At 38.7% G+C, this 9,301-nt stretch overlaps 1 pseudogene; it reads right to left on the bottom strand.

Moving 5' to 3' along the window:
• Window positions 1-267: 267 nt before the first annotated feature.
• LOC125218525 (beta-D-glucosyl crocetin beta-1,6-glucosyltransferase pseudogene) lies at window positions 268-1,589 on the bottom strand (annotated as a pseudogene).
• Window positions 1,590-9,301: the final 7,712 nt, after the last annotated feature.

Below are 9,301 nucleotides of genomic sequence, written 5' to 3'. Positions count from 1 at the left end.
TCGAGAGGCATCAGGATGAAGTTATGGAGTCGAGGATCGATGTTAATGATGAGAAGGTGATGACATTCACAGCCACATTGAGGCTTGGAGGTGATGGAAGCAGCGCAATTGATATGCTGAGGCAAGACATACTAATTTATTATACTGAATTAATGAACACAAATTGATTTTGAAAATTTGGTTGCTAACTGATACTATGTGGTAGGCTATTAGGCTTCTTAATTGGGATTGAGTTCGTAAGTAAATTATACTATGAGTAGATATGACTGGATTGGTCTATTGTTATAGACTTTGATTAGTTAATTGTGATTCAGTATGACTGGATTGGTCTATTGTTATAGACCTTGATTTTAGCTTGTGTTTGCAGAGCTCTCAGTTTGCGAAGGCAGATGGTTTTATTCATTAAATTTATTTGATAACGTTGATATGAAGCTCACTCCATGTGCTTGTTTGAGAAGGTGTTACTACTTCTTCTGCTTATGCTCCATACAAATTTTCCTCAGTTCCTCTGCTGCTTCATTCGTCACGCGTTCATCTTCGTTTTTCATTTTCTCACTCTGTTTTGCAGCCTTCTCCCTCATTTCTTGGCCCGTTTCCTCAACAATCACCTTCTTGATTGCGTTGGCAAACTCTTGGCTACTGAAATTTCCACTTCCATCCCTTACCACCTCCACAGCTAAACCAGCCTCCACCATTAACCTGCCATTCAGTGGCTGGTCGAGCTTGAAAGGCATGCTTATGACCGGCACACCAAAATGAATGCTCTCGAGTACTGAGTTCCAACCACAATGACTGACAAAAGCACCAGTGCTAGGATGTGCTAGAATGCCATCCTGCGGTGCCCATCCTTGAACAATCAGGCCTCTCTCTCCCACTCTGTCGAGAAATCCCTTAGGCAGCATCTCGTCTAGAGAAACTCTCTCCCCTTGAGGGAACCTCACAACCCATATGAAGTTCACCTTGGATATCTCCAGCCCCTTAGCTACCTCTTGCATCTGATCCTTGGACAAGTAGTTCTCACTCCCACAAGATATGAAAACAGTCGAAAACCGGCTTTTGCTGCTCAGCCATTGCAAGATCCCTGAATCATCATCCTCACCCATTGCTCGAACAATAAGTGGACCAACAGGGACGATTTTTTTCTGCAGCAAGCCAGATAAGTAGTCAATGTACTTCCCTTCGAAACTCCTGCTTGTCTTTACCAAGATAATGTCTTGAGATAGCTTGAAATAGCCATATCTAGAATGTTGACCATCTTCCTTAATGACTTTTGACATGACTGCATTGGCAGAGGGCTTTTCTTCATAGTCTTGAAGATACAATGCATCATAAGGGAAAGGTGAGTCCGTCATTTCCGCGAGGTGGTAGTAAAATGAAAGCACTGCAGCTGCTCCAGGTGCAAAATGAACGGCAGGAATGCCTAGAGACAAGGAGGCGGTGGCTGCCCATGTCTGAAACCTGTCGTATATCACCATATCAGGTTTTAGGGAGGAAAGTATGGTAGAGAAATTGGATTTTGACTGGCTAAAGGCCTCAAAGAGTTTGGGAATGAGATTTGGTGGTATGTTTTTCGTGGTATGGTACTCTGGTGGAAGCTCGGGTGATGATGGCAGATGAAGCTCGACTAGATGGATAGTGGCGCCATCTGAGCTCCTTGCAAGATTTCCTCTGACTGGCTCGAGACTGACAGGTGTTGAACAAAAGTATATTTTGAGGGAGCTATCTAAAGTAATAGTACTATTAATACAAGTATACAGTGTGCATGCATGCAGTTATACTATCTATATTACCGAGAGCGTGCTGAGAAAAGAGGGAAGGAGAGGAGGAGTCGAGATGTAGAGCGTAGGCGGCCATAGCAGAGGATGGCGACTGAGACTGCGGTGAAACGGCAGAGGGAATCAGAAGGAGAAGGAGAGAAAACGAGGGGTGAATGTGTTGTGCATTTTCTTTTACTTATTACTCCATAGTTATAGTTATGTGATTCTAATTTATTCCAAAAAAAGCTAAGTGGATGAGAGAGAAATGGAAGGGTGAATGTGTTTTGCATTTATTTTTAGTTATGTATTTATTGAGTGCATACTCACTTTCAACGTCAGATGTCCATGTAAGGACGCTTTTCCATTCGGACTTTAATTTTTGTTGCTAAATATGTCACCTACTGGCCTACGCTTTAAAAAGCGTCTTTATTTGTGGCGTGCCAAATTAAAATAAGGACGCAAAGAGGGAGTGTCGGCGAATTAATCATCCTTTTAACTTTTTTTTTCTTATTATTAACTTTTTAATTATCATTTTTAAAATTTTAGTCTAGAAAAAAGCATCACTCAACTTAGACAGAGAGAATATCAAAATAAACTCTTGATTTAACCATCTTTTTATAAGCTCACTGGTCCCAATCACCTTTTGTTTTATACTCATTTCATCCACAAAATAATACTACTATCCGAATTTTACTGTTTTGGGATGATTATAATTTAAAGTTCTATACTTATTTTTTTCTATTTTGGATAGTAGACCACACACTATATTAAATCATTATATTTTATAAGAAAAGTTGTATAATAAAATTTATATGTAAGAATTATAATTTCTTTCCATCTAATTTTTTCACATTTCTTATAACTTATGTCAAGACTTATGAGGACTTTAAATGGGAGAGGGAGTTATAGTATTTTACTAGAAAAACGTAAACTCTGCCAAAATGCACCAAATTAAATAGAGAGTATAGTACTATTTTGGTCCTTTACATATGGTTGATTTATGATTTTGGTCCAGAATATTCACTTTTCAAAAAGTAAGTCCGAAACAAATGAAAAACGATATCGTTTGCATCCTTTTTTGACGGCACCGTCAATTCTCGACAGTCAACCGTCAATTAGCAAAAATTTGACCGGATTAGACTTAATCTGAGATTATTAGTTGGTTAATATTATGTTAATTATTTTGCTAATAATTCAATTTTTAAAATATTTTTGAATATGAATAATCAATTATCATATTTCACTAAAGAACTCCGATTCCGACCAAACGTCAATCTCTCTCTTTTCTTTCTTCTCTCTCGTCACTCTCTAAGAAGAACCCTAGTTCCGATTCCGACCAAGAAGCCCGATTCCGACCGATTCCAACTGATTATCGTTGATTGCCATGAGTTGGAAGTCGCCGTACCCAAACCACCGTTACACCGAAGGTCTCTCCGATGTGAAAAAATCTTATGCGAGGAAGAGGAAGAAGGCTGAAACGAGCAATTCACGTCCGCCTGACACTGAACAAGGACCGTCGGCTGCGTCGATATTTGTGGGTTCTAACCCTAGCTCTGACACAGATGTCCATTCTTCTCTGAAAATGAACCCTACTTCTTCAGTGGGTGACCGTCGAGCTTCCCCAGAAAGCGACCCCGATTTTGAGAGGACGAAAAAGCTCGACAATATTTTTTTGTGGATGATACATTGTGGGTTTTGATGGTTTTTGATGGTTTTTGGGTGTTGATGGTGTTAAGGTTGATACATTGCCTTATAACAATATTTTTTTGTAGATGTAACATGTAAATGTGGTTGTTTTTTTTAGCATGTATCAGGTGTAAATGGCTTATGACATTACCTTATGACATTATCAGGTGTAAATGGCTTAATATGTGATCTGTTGTTTAATGCAGTACCTTATGCCTAGGTCTTTTTGATCGGTTAAATGTTCAGGACCAATACGAAGTAAAAAATGAATATGAAGGACCACTTTGTATTGTATTTTGTTGTCCATTTATTGGTTCAATTTGATGTCAATTTATTGGCATAGTCGATGAAAAAACAATCACATAGAGGAAGCAATCCCATAACGTATGAAACCAACATCACTCACAAAATTTTGTAACTGTAACTCTGCAATTGGACCAAATGGAACTAAAAAACTTATAGGAAGGACTACTTTGATTTATACTTTTAGGATTGTCCAATTAGGGCTTTCTGGCAATTTTTCTAAGAACATCATGAACGATTTACTGCAAAATTCAAATACGAACAATACTACAACAAATTCAAATTACTTATCTACTTCAAAATTCAAATAGGATTTCACTAATACTACATCAAATTACTTGAATTGAATATACACATAAGTGTTGCAATAACAACAAAACAAAGAACAACAAAGCTCAAAACATTCATTAATTTCTGGATTTTTTTCGTAATTTCGGTCAAATTCAAAGTCAGCTCCTCAAAATCGCCACCACCAACCGAGGATGACGAAGATTTGGCCCGATTTGGCTCGTAATTTAACATCACGATTTGGCTCGCACCACTTGAAGAAACCGCATTCCTTCGTCCCACATGTGAAGTAAAGCTTCCCTCTCAACGGTACGGAGCGCCGATGACAATACGGAGCGCCGCTATCTTCTTACAATAGCAGAAAGCGTAGCTAAATTGAAAGTCTCCGAAGTCGCGGTCGACGGAGACGGAGTTTCGGCTACACGTCGAACAACCCATGTTCGAAGGTGTTTGTGGAGGAAGAAGAAGAATGAGATGCAGAAAAAGAATTAGGGTTCTTGGGGAGGAAGAAGAAGAATGAGCAGGAGAGGGGGGGGGGGAATTTGAATGAAATGAGAGTTAGGATTTTGTGTTTAATATTAGACTATTTAAAAATGTAAAGTCAAAAATTTAAAAAATATATCGAATTAGCTACAATAATTAAATTCTGCTAATCAGGTCAAATTTTCGCTAATTGACGGTTGACCGTCGAGAATTGACGGTGCCGTCAAAAAAGGATGCAAACGATATCGTTTTTCATTTGTTTCAGACTTACTTTTTGAAAAGTGAATGTTCTGAACCAAAACCATAAATCGACCATATATAAAGGACCAAAAGAGGATTATACTCTTAAATAGATGATCAGAATGAGAAAAGGGAGAAGGGGAAAATCGATGAATCAGAAAATTAAACAAGAGGAACTGAAAGATTTGTTTCTAGCTAAGAATCATGGAGGGATATACAGATACAAGTCAATAGCAGATCCAGGATAGAAAACTCGTGGGGTCGGACAGAGTGCAAAATATATTATACGGAGTATATGTTTTATTAAAATAATTATTTATTTTAAATAATATTTAAATGGAGTATTTTTTGAAAGAAATACATTTTAATTTAAGTAATACTATTATCTACAATAGTTGATTCTCACAAATTTATTGTTTGTATTTTAAATATATATGTCATGTAATTCACGAATACTATCGTGTTGGTTATTTTTAATTTTTTTTTTCAAAGTGTATAGTAATAAGAAAATACAGAAGACTAATCCTAATAAAACAGAGGAGGGATCACTTAAATTGCAATAAATTATTACTAATATGTAGTAGTATTTTTTTATGACTTAATATGAGATAGGATATAGAATGAATTTCCGTGACACCAAATTTGAAATTTGATAATATTAAAGTATATGAACATAAATAATAATGAATATATTAAACAGATTTGATGATTTTCAAATAAAAAAATATCTAAGAAGAAGTAGCATTAACTAAAAAAAACTTTTTTATTTAAGTCTAAATCCCCGCTCTCTCAAATTTAAAGCCCAAATCGACCAAATCAGATCTCAAAACACGATGCATCTTCTTCCCCAAATTTTTTCTTCCGCAAAATTCTCAGCTCTCCTCTTTCTTTGTTCTAAAATACTTATCGAAATCTTATAAATTTTTTTATCTACGGTGATGATGTATATGTATATCTCTTCTCTTCTTTGTTTCTCTAATTTTTAGTTTCATTGTCTTATCTCCTTCGGTTCTGTGGAGAAGGCTATCGTGGGGTCGGAGGCAGGGTTTTCGAAGTCGGCGGGCCAAGTAGTGGTGTTTTCCAGTGACATTCATGGACCAATGGTGGGGTAGTACTCTCACCCTAAAAACCCTTATTCTTCCGCTTCATGGAGATCGTTTCTGCACAATTTTTGCCTTTTTCCAACAAGTCCAAATCATTCCTTTTGTTCACATTGATAGAGAAATTAATTAAATCAATTTCCATGAAATTGACATCCCTAGCTAATCAGATAATTCAGGCCGATTTGGAATCTTCCTTGAGGATTAATTAGTTGAGGTAGTACTGCTGACTAAGGCCATCTGCATCCCTGTCTCTTATCCGTTTCTTAACCGTCTCATCTCTTAACTATTCATGGGCCCCACTGTACTTTTAAGCTCATCTCTTACCTAAGAGACAACACCTGCATCCCTCCATCTCTTAACCATCTCTTAACTATTCATTCAATTTCATTTTTTATTTTTATTTTCAACAAATTCAATTAATAAAAACACACTTCATTAAATATAATAAATATTACAATTTAAAAGTCTAAAAAATAAAAAAATACATAATTTAAAATCCTAAAAAAAAATACATAATTAAAATACACTAAATTAAACTATAAAAACTACTCCGCCGACGAATCATCATCCCCCGAAGTCGGCGGTGCACCCAAGTTAAATCGATTCCCTATACCAAGTTGAGCTTTCATATACTCAATTCCGTCCATATGGGTTGAAACTTGGGCAGGAGTCATTTTTGAAAGGTCAGCCATCGTGGCGACCAGATACATGGACATTAGGGTGTTCGAGCCCGTGCCCGTTCCGGAGCCCGAGCCCGAGCCCGCCTAGCTTGATTCGCCACGGCTCCTACCCCTCCCTCTCGCTCTCGCTCTCGCCACCTTCGCCGCCTTGGTCCCTTGCGGCCGACGCCGTGAACCAGAAGAAGACCCCCCTGCATCATCGATGGCGTGTCCTCACGTGAGGTGTTGCCTTCCCCGCCATCACTAGACGAGTAGTGACCACGTGCCATGTGCTTTGTGCGTTTCGAGCCCGACACGACACCGCCAACCCACCTTTCAAGGTGGTGGACTTGCGACCAAACATCGACAAACTTGAAATTTTTATCGACGTCGTCTTTGAAGACCCGCAATGCCGCTCTCAGAATGTCGGCTCCACTGGCTCCGCTTTGATAATTCGTCGCCTCTGCCCTATATATCGCACAAATTTTTTTGACATCTTTGTCGCATCGGTCCCAATGACTGCGGAGCATCTTCAAGTTGAGGGCAAAGGTGTTCTTCGGTCTTCATGCATTGTAAACTTCGGTGACTTTTTTCCAAAAAGACTTGTTGGTTTGTTGATTCCTGACGACGGGATCGTACGAGATGCTGATCCAAGCGTCGTACAGAGCCAACGTCTCTTTTTGGCTGTATGGATGACGGGTGCCGTCCCCCACAACCTCGTGGTCGCCCTCTTCCTCCTCTTCTTCCTCGGCATTAACGCCGATCCTGAGGCCTATCCTGCCGGAGCCGGAGCCGGAGCCTCCACCTATTGGCCAGTCGGGCAAAGTGCGTTCAGGCGGCAAAAAATTCTCCGGAATTTGGGATAATCCCGACGATTGCCCATACCTTTGGGGGGGGGGGGACGATAGTAAACATCCACATCAAAATGTGGTCTTTGGTACGCCGGCGGAGTGGTCGAAGCTTGGGTGCCCGGCGACAAACCGGGAATACCCAAAAAGTTGTACATGCTCGCCCAATCGTCGAACCCGCCGGAGCGCCGCCTGCCGCCGCTGGAGTTTCCATCGCCGGACATTTTTTCAACAATTTGAGAGAAAGGAATAGATGAGTGTAGTGAATGGAAGAGGAATGAGAGTAGTGTTTGTGTGTAAAATGGTGAATGGAGTATGAAGTATATTTATAGAATAATAAAAGAATTTTTTTTTTTTAAATCGATCGTTTGATTCAACGGTCTTCTGACCGTTTAATTTTTTTTTTTTAATTAAATTCGAATTTTTCGAATTTATAAAAAAAAAATTTATTACGTCATAATTCCGACGCCCACTCACGGGCTGGCGAGTGGGCGTCACGCCATACTCCAGTGCGCGCCACGTGGGGCGCGCGCGTCGTCTCGCCAGCTCGAGGCCGGCCGCGTGCCGAGATGCCTCGTTTCGTCGAGACGAGACGAGCGTCGCAACGCTGTCTCGATGTTGTCTCATCTCGTCGAGACGAGACCGAGACAGCATCGCGTCTGCGATGCGGATGCCCTATGTCGTAAAGGCAAAATCTCTTTAATAATGTGATCAGAATCTTCCATATCTTTTCCTTCAAATCAAGAAGATGATACGGTTGGTACAATGCACATTCCATGTAAACTTATTAGAAAAAGAGTTGTAAGATGATACTATGATTTTTTTTTAATTCATTTTGATGTGTGTGGTGACTCACTTTATAGACAGCACTCTTAATTACTAGCATGTTTATTTTTCGTGATCAATAAGATATAGTATAGAGGATTGACTAATTCTATGTCCATTACTATGGTTCTTCCAATTTCATCATAGTGTAGGGCAAGGGCGGAGCTAGAAATTTGTAGGAAATGAGACAAATTTACATATGAAGGAATTTTAGAATTTTGAGGAGGGGCATTTACTAGAAGATTAAAAGAAATAAAGATAAAATAGGTACATAAATACATGGTATTGAAAACATGAGGTGGGGCAATTGCCCCTCTATGAGTACATGTAGATACGCCCCTGGTGTAGGGTGGGGTTACTGTCGTTTGTGAACGCGTGCAATAGATAATAAATGTAATTAAATATAATTAAAAACGAATTATTAACTAGTATTAGTATACAAGATTATTTAAAAAATTCAAAATTTCACAAAAAGTGCTTGTGGGGTGTTTCATACAGTTACCACCCCGGTTCAATTGGCCGGTGGTTCATGGTCGAATCACTAGACCTTTTTTTATTCAAAATGGCTCGATTCGTCACTAGTTTGTGTGTGAACTAGATCGGACCAACAAAACCTTTTTGATGGCGAAGCCGAACTGGTTGAACCGGTTGGTCTAGTTTTTGGAACACTCAATTGAAGTGAACTTAATTTATTCAGTTATATACATTTTAGGTCTAAAATCAACTTTAAACATTAAAGTGTTGCTAGTAGTCACAGTCAGTTGTACTTATATAATCAAATGTAAATTAAAAAAAGCATACTCCAGCCAAACGAGCACACTGAATGGAAGTGAAATTTATTTAATTTATATATTTTAGGTCTAAGTCTCAAATCAACTTTAAGTGCCAAAGTGTAGCTAGTAGTCACAGTCAGCTGTACTTATAAAAATCAAATGTGAATCAGCCAAATGAGCACATTATATACATTTGTTATTCGTTTATTTCACGTGTGAATGCACAATTGTAGGCTGTTGTTTTCTCCATTTGTCTAAAAATACTAAAATACACCATAAACAAGTTAAATAAGCAATGTAGGGTCATATCATTCATCTCCTTTTCTATGAGTTCAT

This window comes from Salvia hispanica, chromosome 1 (assembly GCF_029641045.1).
Source record: "Salvia hispanica isolate PSC_SH4W2 chromosome 1, Shi_PSC_v1, whole genome shotgun sequence".
Classification (NCBI taxonomy): domain Eukaryota; kingdom Viridiplantae; phylum Streptophyta; class Magnoliopsida; order Lamiales; family Lamiaceae; genus Salvia; species Salvia hispanica.
This window is presented reverse-complemented; position numbering and strand designations above follow the sequence as displayed.